The sequence below is a fragment of the Doryrhamphus excisus genome, unplaced genomic scaffold (genome assembly GCF_037039965.1).
Source record: "Doryrhamphus excisus strain RoL-2023G ecotype Guam unplaced genomic scaffold, RoL_Dexc_Guam_v1.1 HiC_scaffold_28, whole genome shotgun sequence".
Classification (NCBI taxonomy): Eukaryota; Metazoa; Chordata; class Actinopteri; order Syngnathiformes; family Syngnathidae; genus Doryrhamphus; species Doryrhamphus excisus.
The window spans coordinates 57,212-64,332 of record NW_027621866.1 but is presented as its reverse complement, the minus strand read 5'-3'; the positions used below and the strand labels follow the sequence as shown (position 1 = coordinate 64,332).

At 40.3% G+C, this 7,121-nt stretch overlaps 1 long non-coding RNA gene across 1 annotated transcript; it reads left to right on the top strand.

The window, feature by feature from the left end:
* The first annotated feature begins 425 nt into the window (after nt 1-425).
* Nucleotides 426-2,047, top strand: LOC144898002 (uncharacterized). Its single transcript, XR_013626940.1, has 3 exons — nt 426-564; nt 790-1,026; nt 1,456-2,047. It is a non-coding gene; the product is annotated as an uncharacterized LOC144898002 (long non-coding RNA).
* Nucleotides 2,048-7,121: the final 5,074 nt, after the last annotated feature.

Here is a 7,121-nt window from a genome sequence, read left to right as displayed (position 1 = left end):
GGTGCGGAGTTCCAAGAATTTGTCGCTCCGTAGGAAAAAGTTGCTTGACCAAAGGTCCTTCTCCTTAAAAGAACAGTGGGTTAGCACAGCAAATCAGAGACCTTTTCTCCAAAAATAACAGGTGGGCGAGAGCTTGGATGACTCTGACCTATCTCGCTTATGGGCGGTACAAAGTCAAAGTCTTCTTTTGGAAGCCTCAGTCCTCCTGTGGGCGTCTCTTTCCCGAGTGAATGGTCTTATATGCTAGAAGCACATGCATGCAGAAGCCAACTTTTAACATACACTTGCATACTTGCACTTAAGTGCGTTCACACTGTGTACAAGCAGAACAGAGACACCTAGTGCCAAAAACGCAGAACTACAGCACACAGACTTCCCACAATGCCATTTTTCTTAAAGGGCCATGACGCACTTTCCGGAAACGATGGTCGCAACATTCAGATGAAGCACGGACGGCCGGAAGCCCCGCCCGGCACGCTATAGAGCGGTTTCAAATAAAAGAGGGACGGCCTGAGGGCAACCTGCTTCTTACGCACTTTGAAGAAAATTGAACAAGTGTGAGTAGTAAGTACGCAAACTCTCTGTACTCTTTGTACACGCTATTAAAACATTATAATTGTTAAATGGCTTTAAGTGACCTTTAAACGGCATACATTGAGCTAGCTTAAGTAGCACACGGCCTTCAACGTCAGAGGCTCATATTCAAAAAACTAAAGCAGACAGCAGGCTGAATTCTATATAGTTTGAAAGCATATTGACTGCGCTTTCCCTCCTTTTTTTGTTTTACAGAACTCCCTTCTATGGCAGGAGGCTGGTCCACCGGTCACACCTGTAATTGATTGCAGCAGCTACTAACAGTGAACATGGCCACCTTGTGCCATGCCATTCTGCGCATGCGTCAGAGGATCGTTTGAGCTCAGACTTCCCAAGACGAAGTTCGAGGGCGCCATGTTTTCACGGGAAGACAATGGAAGACGACGTGGACAGTCGTTTAACAAGGAAATTCATCGATGTGGAGCCATATGGGTAGGTCATATGCTTATCTGACTTGTTTTCTGTCACCTTTCCTGTTCCTGTTCAATGTTTACGTCAGTGTCATAATGTGACATACGCGACGTTAGCATTAGCTTACCTTTAGCCTGCCAGCCAGCTAGCTAGCTAGCTAGCTAGCTCGCTATCAACTGCGAGCTGTTTTCGGTTGCAGAACAGGAGATTTTTATGTTTATTAAATGTGTAAGGATTCGTCCCTTTTATATATGTTATGTGATTATTTTGGCAGCAGCAGTGTCCTCTAAGCCATGGGAACCGCGTGTAGCGCAAACATTTGTTGAAGTATGCTAGCGACCTGAGTCTTGTGGATACCGTCGGGGAGCGGGAGTTTTTGTTTGTGACAAGTATTCCATGGAAGTGAATTTTGGAACTTTAATTTCACCTATACACATACACCATCTCTAGACACCTGGGGTGAAGGACGCGCCACAGAGAGGCCGCCGCCGGGGTCAAGGTGGCCAACCCCTACAGAAGGTAACATTACAATATGTATATGGTTATTTGAATCTGGAAATGGCAGTTTAGCCTTTTAAGTTTTATTGATTTAAAGAGTTGGATAATGGAGTTCCTCAACGATATCCCGTTGTGAGGAAAAAAGAGTTTTGTTTAGGTTAGGTTTCAAGACACAGATGAAAAATGTGTATTAACCCGTAGATGCATAAGTGGGTCAAAAATGACCCAGTCAGGTTGTTTTCTTGAAATATCTTCATAATGAATTTTTTTTTTATCATTTCATATTCCAGTTATTCCGAAAAAAAACATGTTTTCAATATAATACCATTCAAATTTTTAACTTAGCTTTTATACATTTCAAGAAATATGGACTCTTATGGAAGAGTGTAGGGTCCAGTCACTCATGCATCTTAGGGTTAAGAACTAAGTTGATTTTGAGTGTTTTGTTTAAAAAAAAAAAAAAAAAAAAAAAAAACCCAACAAATATTGTCAAGCAGCTTTGTCGTTTGGACTACTAACCATTGTGATGATTTTAGATTTTGTAGTTGCCATAATTGAAATGATTTCTCCATCCATTTAACAGAATGCTGAAGGATGTTGACGCTCAAGAATTTGGTCCCAACAGCTTAGACAAGGTAAGATTACAGTACAGCTGTTGAATGACACCAACATGGTTTAGTTATTCATTCATTTTCTATGTCTCTTATCCTCACTAGGGTGGGGGTATGCTGGAGCCTGATTTGGGGCGAGAGGCGGGGTACACCCTGGACCGGTGGCCAGCCAATCCCAGGGCACATACAGTACATCCGGAAAGTATTCACAGCGCTTCACTTTTTCCACATTTTGTCAAGTTACAGCCTCATTCCCAATTGTATTAATTTAATCTCTTAGCTCAAAATACTCCATTATGACAATGTGAAAAAGGTTTTTTTTTTTTACGTTTTTGAATTTATTAAAAATAGAAAACAAAAAAATCACATTTACATAAGTATTCACAGCCTTTGCCATGAAGCTCAAAATTGAGCTCAGGTGCATCTTTTTTCCACTGATCATCCTTGAGATAATAACTGTCTATATAAGGTCCCACAGTTGACTGTGCATGTCAGAGCACAAACGCCAAGCATGAAGTCAAAAGAACTGTCTGTAGACCTGCGAGACAGGATTGTCTTTAGGCACAAATCTGGGGAAGGATACAGAAACATTTCTGCTGCTTTGAAGGTCCCAATGAGCACAGTGGCCTCCATCCCTACAGTGAAGCATGGTGGTGGCAGCATCATGCTGTGGGGATGTTTTTCAGCAGCAGGAACTGGCAGACTAGTCAGGATAGAAGGAAAAATGAATGCAGCAATATATAGAGATATCCTGGATGAAAATATTGCTGCATTCATTTTTCCTTCTATCCTGGCTAGTCGAATAATGGGGGCCACTGTGCTCATTGGGACCTTCAAAGCAGCAGAAATGTTTCTGTATCCTTCCCCAGATTTGTGCCTCAAGACAATCCTGTCTCGCAGGTCTACAGACAGTTCTTTTGACTTCATGCTTGGCGTTTGTGCTCTGACATGCACAGTCAACTGTGGGACCTTATATAGACAGTTGTTATATTTCCAAATCATGTCCAATCAACTGAATTTACTGCAGGTGGACTCCAATTGAGTGTATAGTAGACACCAAATGTCCAGAAGGAGGCGTCTGGCACACTAGTGTGGGAAGTCCATACCTGCATGAGGAAAGTGGAAGTCAAAAAATAATCATTCTAATAATACGATTCCCAATTAAGGGAATAAATCCCAGGTCTTTGGTTTAGTTATGAAATGTTGAATTAATTTCACAGGTGCCTCAACCTGTGGCTGTGTTGTGTTTTTGTGCACCGCTATCTGGAAGTAAATACAGCTTTAGTACAAATGCAGTGAAGCTGTTCTGGTTTGAAATAATGTTTTGTAGAAGATGTGTTAAGATCATTTCATTCAAAGAAGGCCATCTTAAAAAAAATACTACACAATCATATTAGAAAAGTGGTGTAGGTGGTAGCTTAAATCATGTAAATATTACTTATAATTTGCTCCAAATAAAGTCAGGGAAAACTAGTTAAACAATCCTGAAAAGCGAGTACATTTATATGGATTTTGAAGTAGATTCAAAGGTAGTTTGGGGTCAAATTTACTAGCAAAGGGTACCTTTTTCATTCAAAAAAAGTAAATTTGACCAGAGTGTTTGCCAAGGAAAAGTTGCTTGGGAATTGTGCGTGCAAATTGTTACCTAGCTTTTCTCAAGTAAATGGCACTCCAAATTTTTTTTCAGTGTACTGCCCAGTGGACCGCGACCTCCTCCAGCTGCTTTTGGGAGTTCTTTTGTCTCTGGACTGCTCCATGGTATGCCTTCTGCCCCCATCGCCTTGCTTTTCCTTTTTTGGACTGCACTAATGAATACAGATATTCTGGCTGCCACATGAATTACATGTGCAGCATTCTCCATCCATTTAACAGAATACTGAAGGATGTTGACGCTCAAGAATTTGGTCCCAACAGCTTAGACAAGGTAAGATTACAGTACAGCTGTTGAATGACACCAACATGGTTTAGTTATTCATTCATTTTCTATGTCTCTTATCCTCACTAGGGTGGGGGTATGCTGGAGCCTGATTTGGGGCGAGAGGCGGGGTACACCCTGGACCGGTGGCCAGCCAATCCCAGGGCACATACAGTACATCCGGAAAGTATTCACAGCGCTTCACTTTTTCCACATTTTGTCAAGTTACAGCCTCATTCCCAATTGTATTAATTTAATCTCTTAGCTCAAAATTCTACACAAAATACTCCATTATGACAATGTGAAAAAGTTTTTTTTTTTTACTTTTTTGAATTTATTAAAAATAGAAAACAAAAAAATCACATTTACATAAGTATTCACAGCCTTTGCCATGAAGCTCAAAATTGAGCTCAGGTGCATCTTTTTTCCACTGATCATCCTTGAGATAATAACTGTCTATATAAGGTCCCACAGTTGACTGTGCATGTCAGAGCACAAACGCCAAGCATGAAGTCAAAAGAACTGTCTGTAGACCTGCGAGACAGGATTGTCTTGAGGCACAAATCTGGGGAAGGATACAGAAACATTTCTGCTGCTTTGAAGGTCCCAATGAGCACAGTGGCCCCCATTATTCGACTAGCCAGGATAGAAGGAAAAATGAATGCAGCAATATTTTCATCCAGGATATCTCTATATATTGTTGCATTCATTTTTCCTTCTATCCTGACTAGTCTGCCAGTTCCTGCTGCTGCTGCATGATGCTGCCACCACCATGCTTCACTGTAGGGATGGAGGCCACTGTGCTCATTGGGACCTTCAAAGCAGCTGAAGTGTTTCTGTATCCTTCCCCAGATTTGTGCCTCAAGACAATCCTGTCTCGCTGGTCTACAGACAGTTCTTTTGACTTCATGCTTGGCGTTTGTGCTCTGACATGCACAGTCAACTGTGGGACCTTATATAGACAGTTATTATATTTCCAAATCATGTCCAATCAACTGAATTTACTGCAGGTGGACTCCAACTGAGTGTATAGTAGACACCAAACGTCCAGAAGGAGGCGACTGGCACACTAGTGTGGGAAGTCCATACCTGCATGAGGAAAGTGGAAGTCAAAAATAATCATTCTAATAATACGATTCCCAATTAAGGGAATAAATCCCAGGTCTTTGGTTTAGTTATGAAATGTTGAATTAATTTCACAGGTGCCTCAACCTGTGGCTGTGTTGTGTTTTTGTGCACCGCCATCTGGAAGTAAATACAGCTTTAGTACAAATGCAGTGAAGCTGTTCTGGTTTGAAATAATGTTTTGTAGAAGATGTGTTAAGATCATTTCATTCAAAGAAGGCCATCTTAAAAAAATACTACACAATCATATTAGAAAAGTGGTGTAGGTGGTAGCTTAAATCATGTAAATATTACTTATAATTTGCTCCAAATAAAGTCAGGGAAAACTAGTTAAACAATCCTGAAAAGCGAGTACATTTATATGGATTTTGAAGTAGATTCAAAGGTAGTTTGGGGTCAAATTTACTAGCAAAGAGTACCTTTTTCATTCAAAAAAAGTAAATTTGACCAGAGTATTTCCCAAGGAAAAGTTGCTTGGGAATTGTGCGTGCAAATTGTTACCTAGCTTTGCTCAAGTAAATGGCACTCCAAATTTTTTTTCAGTGTACTGCCCAGTGGACCGCGACCTCCTCCAGCTGATTTTGGGAGTTCTTTTGTCTCTGGACTGCTCCATGGTATGCCTTCTGCCCCCATCGCCTTGCTTTTCCTTTTTTGGACTGCACTAATGAATACAGATATTCTGGCTGCCACATGAATTACATGTGCAGCATTCTCCATCCATTTAACAGAATACTGAAGGATGTTGACGCTCAAGAATTTGGTCCCAACAGCTTAGACAAGGTAAGATTACAGTACAGCTGTTGAATGACACCAACATGGTTTAGGTTATTCTATGCTTTACAGTGTCAAAACCTTTTTTCAAGTCGAAGATTGGTTTGAAATTGGAAACGGACAAGGATCTACGTTCTTATATATTGAATGACAGCTGATGCCTTCCATACACAAGGAAAAACTGCCGCAGAAATTGAGAGAGTGAGATTTGTGGTTACAGGAGTTATTGATGTACAATTGAGTTCTTTCAACATAAAAGTATCAATGCCCAATCTGCATCTTTTGTTTTAGAATATTTAATCCTTAATCCATTTGTAGAAAGCTTGCTGGCCACAGTAAAGTAGCAACTCGTCACATTATGAATACATGTACCAGATGATAAATGATGAGTTTTGTTGCTCCATCAGGTTACATCTGGAGGTGTTTGATAAAGACATGGACATGAAGGATGACTTTATGGGAAGGTACTGCTTCCAGTACACATTAGTAGTGTTGTTATTATCGATACTGTCACATACTGCAACTGCTTGATAATACTGCTTACTACCTCCAGCGCAGCGATGCCAGTATTGAGAAGAGCACCGCCATCCTCCTTTATCTACACTTTATTGTCCGATTCACAAGAAAAATTATGTCACACACTTACAGTATATTAAAGACAGGTTGTAGAATTTGATATGGTTGGAATCATTTAGAACATTCATGTAGAACGCAAATGATATTAAATATATATGTATAAATATCAAATATTGCAGTGTAAATAAATAAAAATAAACATGAATTAGAGAAAAGAAATCCATTCCATTATCAAGTGGTTGAAATAATTGTCATGTTTCTCAACATGCAGGCTGAAGGTCAAACTGAAGGACATAATTGATTCTCAGTACACGGATCAGGTATGGAAACGGCTTATATTATTGTCATTGAATTGTTCAAGCATTCAAAGGATTGTGTGTGTTTTATGTATCAGTGTATCAGTACACGCTCAGTGATGTCAAGTCAGGTCGCGTTCACCTGATCCTGGAATGGCTTCCAACAGCCTCGGAGGCAGACCAACTGGATAAGGGGGGTGCTTCCAGAAGAAGAAAAAGCGTACTAATGCTTCATTCAACTATAAAAAATACTAATATCGAACCATTCTCTTCAGATTCTCAAGTTCTACTCCAGGCAGTCCTACCAGAACAAAGCCGTTCCAT